We start from the raw sequence: 5,602 nt of genomic DNA on the forward strand, positions 1-5,602 counted from the left end.
TTAATTTTCCATGGTAGTGCAGTTGTAGAGATGTAGTTTTGTTAAAAGATTTGTGCATCTCCCAGCAACATGCAGGGTTCTCTTTCTGATATTCTGCCGCCATGATGGATGATGGTTGCTGGTTGCACATGCACCCTGCATTTTCAACTTTGGTTTCCATGCCATCGCACTTCCTTGCTCATGAATTATCATTCCCAGACTTCTGAAAAGTTTATTAATATCCATAATATCAGCTACCAGTTGTGTAAGAGAAGACTGTTTCATGAATGAGGTGGAGGTCACCTTCTGTAATTCCCTCATCCTGCACCTGACCTTGAGGGTGAGTTTAGCTTTTNAGTTTATTAATATCCATAATATCAGCTACCAGTGTGTAAGAGAAGACTGTTTCATGAATGAGGTGGAGGTCACCTTCTGTAATTCCCTCATCCTGCACCTGATCTTGAGGGTGAGTTTAGCTTTTCCAGAACACAAGGTTCCTTTCTTTGAGCTCTCCTCAGGAATTGCACCAGATGCTCTGGTACAGGCTCCCCACTCATGCAAAACACTATTTGTCTTTCTCAACTGCTGGCCTTTGGGGAGTTGGTCAGTGATGTTGTGAATTCAGCCACTAAGAAATAACCTGTATTTTCCTTTCATGCTGTTCACTGAGGGTGATAGGAGGAGATATGAACTGTTTCATGGACTTGTTTCTTTGACCAGTTGTTCAGAATATTGTTGGTTCTGCATTGGATGTTGCCTCAACTCAGGTGACTGTTGAGGTGTTCCACGTTGATTCAGAGTCCTTTATATATCCACACAAGGTCGTGTGATCTTTGGATGTTGGATATGCTGGGCCAGCTGGGTGGGGTGACCAAGAATTCCTGGAGTGCAGGACGGGGTTGATTGCTTATTCACTAATGTCACCAGATGTTGGTGGGCTGTGCAGTTTGCTTAGCTGTCACCTCCCCCTCTAACTGTGAGCCAACTTTAATTGTTTTTACAAATACAAATTAATTTTACTTAATTTCTCATAAAATTTGTTTCCTCATAGAATTTTTTGAAGATTTTCAAAATACATGCATGGACTGGACTGTCCCAGAGAAATAATACCAAGTCTTCAGTGTGGACAACCGGCACAACTCTCCCTTCTAAAGTGTAAGTTTCTTTAGAACTCCTATATATGCTTCCCTCATTCTTGCAAATCAGGAGTTGATTTTAGAAACAAAAGGCAATGGGTGAACAATATGTGAAGAAATATTTAAGTGTTTTTATAGAAAAAAATTAAGAAATATTCAGATTTACTATATAAATATTACTGTAAATATTTGTTTACTTAAATTTTAAGTTATGTATAATCAGATTAATGATTTTTTATCTCTGCATTTCAGATTTGCAAGCACTTCCATGTTGGACAAGAATTGCATATTTTGGAATTCTGAGACAGACAACTTCTATTTTGTATCCTGTCTAGAATACAGAACATATATTTGTAAGCACCAATCACATTAGCTAACCTAAATCTGGTACAATGTTACTCTTACCATCCCTAAAAAACATATTTCTAGTTTCTTCAAGAATGCTGCCATCATTTCTGTAAAACTAAGTTATAAGTCTTATTTTGAGACCAGTTTTAGTTTCAGCACAAAAATTTAAAAAGGTACTGACATTTCCCATAGTCCCCTGCATGCAGAGCATCCCCATTATCAGCATCACTCAGCAGATGGGACCTTTGTTACTGAGAGTGAGTCTGTGCTGACATATCATAGTCACTTGAAGTTCATGCTTTATGTGATGCTTCTTCCTTGATATTATAGAATTGTTTTAATATCTATGTTTATGTTAACCTTTAAAAATATATATCCATGTGCACATTAAGCATTTTAGAATCTTGTTATTAATTAAAATATATCAAGTTTAAAGTATGAATTGCAATATTAAGCACTGTTACTTCTAAGTCTAAAATAACATGAATAATTGTAGACACTTCTTCAACATAACTTTCCTGAGCCTTTGAATGTTGAAACTGAGGACTGAACATATCAGGATATCAAAGTGTGTAAGGCAGTGGAGTGAGAAGAGAGAAACCAGGGATGATTTAAAGAATATTTAAGTATTTTAGGGGGTAGCCTGCAGAGAGGGTAGAAGAAAATTACAAAATGTACCAAAAGGTTAATCAAAGAAGATTACCAAAAGGAAGAATTGTATATGACCCCAGTCTATCTCCTTAGCAATGGGTTTCAGACTCATGTCACTACAGAAAGCTCTATGGCAGACACATTCACTGGAGGGCTCTAGGAGAGAGCAGGTCTCAGTCTGAAGGTTGATGTGCGTGAGGATGGATCTCACAGTGTGACTGGCAAGTAAGAGGATCTCTCTGACCAAGTGTCAGTAGGCCCAGGTTGGAGAAGGGGAGCTATGGCTGTGACTAGTCCCAGAAACTTGCTGGAGGGTGAATACCACAAGAACTTCCTGCATGCATGCAGATGTCAGCCACAGCACTGTAGCCAAGGGAGAGAAAACAGCATGAGACAAGGAAGACCAGTCCTTGCTCCCAGTGCCCTTTCCTGACAAAACCTCAAGTGAGCTGACTGGAGAGGAGGTGGGAGGATCTGCTGCCACTATCTCAGAAAGTGCAATGCGAATAGATTTGGAGCAGTGACAACTGAATTTCTGCTTGGCACTCACTGTTACTATGCAACAACCCCAAAGTTCCTGTAACAAGAGCCATGTGACTGTACTCCACTTGCTGGGACAACAGAACCAACACCAATATTTTCTAATGTATTTAGTGCATCATTATCAATGATTGTAGTCATTTTTTGGTAGAGAGTAATAGTTTCATTGGGCAATAATTAGTGTCCTTTGATGTCTCTTATATATCTGTTCTTTTTTTTCCTCTACTGGATTTTAGTTATTTTTGGAGGTACTTTGTTTTATTAAACTTTTGTCTTTACCTTTTGGCACTCTGAATTCCTATGCTTAAAAACCTACACTGATAGAAAAAATACAATGTTAAAAATGAGAATAAAAACTAAAAAGATAACATGTGCGTGTGAATTAAACATTAGTCATTGACAGAATGTGGAAAGAAATTTATTAATTTGACATCACTGAGTGGTAGTTTTACTATAATTCCATTACAAATGGGAGAGATCTTATATTTATCATGTGCAAAATGAATTAATAATTCCTGTACATTCATTTGTTTAAATATATCTTTATCTTCTCTGTATTTCTTTATTATGTTCATATGAAAAAAATATGTGACTCTTCAAAATTAATTTAATGTGATATGTGTATTGAGTTATATCTAATAGCTGACGTTGTGTTACAAATGACCCAGTTGTATTGGCATTTGCAAATGAGCATTAATTTGCAAAATTACTCGATTTTTCAGTTACCCCTGTGTGGTGAATTTGGCTTTCAGTTGATACAGGATGAGCATGTGTGGGCTCAGCTCCAGTCCACAGATTTGGTTCAGATCCTTTTTATATCTTTTATTCTCTGACCAGTGGGCTACCTGACATGTGACCCCTCAGAGCTGGGATTAGCCACTCTGGACAGAACTAGCAAAAATGTGCTACTTAATGCCTGTGCTCTGAACTCATAAACTGTTACTTTCACAAACATATTAACCAAACCAGTCACATGGCCAACCTTGTTAATTTTCTGCAAAGTGTACTGTTCTCACTGTGGTCAGAGAAAAGAAATGTAGATTCACCAAAAAATAATGTCATCCACAATCACAGCCACAGAAACAGGTGCAGAAAGGAGTAGTGTCCCAGCAGTTACCACCCTGTGGGGGTTATGGAAATGTCAGAGGTCAGAGTATGACGTATCCACACACATTGTGGAGCCACACTGTTCCTCACATCACTTCAGTACTGCCTGATACGTGTCCTTGTATTTTAACACAGTCAATTTACACATCAACAGAGTCATCATTTAATGATAGGAATAATTTCTCAAATTCAAACTGCCTCTTGTCAACACAGGGAAAAATAGAAATCATTACATTGTTGTGGGGAAATCACCAAATGAATTTATCAGGAGAATAAGTAATTCTAGTAGGAAGATAGTTGATCGAAGCCAATAAAAACAAGTGGTCAGATTTCTTTGGATGACCTTGGGAAAATGGTGACTTTTGTGCATGTGGTTAAAGCCCCACTCACCTCAACAGCTGCTTCTCTGACACACAGTGACTCTGACAGCAGCACAGAGACTGGAGAGTCCATCTGAAATGCTCTGCATCTACAGGTGTGTAATGTGGATGACAAAAAGAGGAATAAACAAGGTATGGGAATGGGGAATGTCTTTGAGACCATATCACTCATACACTATGATGATTAGCATGAAATTTATCAATGTTGCTGGTTTTTCATGAACTTTATGTCTTCATCTGAATATTATGTTCCCAGTGGAAGCCAAATATGTTACAGTTTCCTCCCAGATGGCATTCCCATTATTCTAACTTTGTTTGAAATGCTTTCATGGAACATTTATACCTCAGAAATGATATATTTCATTTTTATTTTATTTTATTTTTAATTTTTTATCATTGTTCAATTGCAGACGTGCCACTCTTTTTCCCCTTGCCCTCCCCTGCTCCTCCCACCCACCCTGAAGTCTATCCCCACCCTGTTGTCCCTGCCCATGAGTCTTCCACTCAGGTATTTTAAGGTTTTCTGGCTTGCACCAACAGTATTTAGTCTGTCACAGTTGGAACCTTAACCTCTGAAATCAAGGGGTCAACAGGACTATCTTCTCTGTGAGGATCTGGGGGACACTCTGGACCATGCATTTCTCTTACTGTTGGGTGGAGCCCTCAGTCCTTGGCATCCCTTGGCTTCCAGACACCTTACTCCAGGCTCTGCCTCTGTCATCTCATTGTTCTCATCCTACATGTATCTCTGGGTCCAAATGTCCATCTTCTTTAGGATATCACATGCCTTAATTAGGGCCCACCCTACACTAGTACGAACTTACCTTAATTTATTTACATTTGCAAAAGACCTATAGATAAGGTCACATTCTTGGCCTCTTGCAGACATTAATTAGGGGTTGGTGGACTGTGGGAATGAAACACTAGAAAATGACTAACATAAGCAGGTTAATGTCTGAATCTTTTTTATTTTATTCATTTATTTTTAAAGAGAGGGGAAGAGAGTGAGAAAGAGAGGGAGAGAGAAATCCATGTGTGGTTGACTCTCAAGACTTCCTACAGGGGATCTGGCCCTGCAACCCAGGCATGTGCCCTGAATGGCAATTGAGCCCTCTAGTTCACAGTCTGGTGCTCATCCACTGTGCCACGCCTGCCAGGGCTAATGTCTAAGTCTTTTGTTTGAGTATCATTGTAACTGGTAGCAGTATTTGGTTTGGTGTTTCTAAAAACTCAGTTCCAACCATGTGCTTGTTAAACATTGGGAGTCTGATGTGAAGGCTCTCAGAAGAGACTGGGAAAATGTCCTGTCATAAAATCAGAAGCAACAGTCCACTGAGAATCCACGTCTCCATGACATTTCAAGTCTTTCAACATTCTTAACACTTTAAGATATAACAAACATGTTTAGGTTTTCAAGGGAATTTTGCACTGATTTCCACAGTGAGTGCACCAGTCAGCATT

The 5,602-nt window shown here is 38.9% G+C and overlaps 1 pseudogene; it reads right to left on the minus strand.

The window, feature by feature from the left end:
- On the minus strand, positions 1–4,862 carry LOC118978418 (syntaxin-7-like; annotated as a pseudogene).
- Between the last annotated feature and the right edge of the window lie 740 nt (positions 4,863–5,602).

Source organism: Sturnira hondurensis, unplaced genomic scaffold, assembly GCF_014824575.4.
Source record: "Sturnira hondurensis isolate 20B ecotype Veracruz unplaced genomic scaffold, ASM1482457v3 Scaffold0021795, whole genome shotgun sequence".
Lineage (NCBI taxonomy): Eukaryota > Metazoa > Chordata > Mammalia > Chiroptera > Phyllostomidae > Sturnira > Sturnira hondurensis.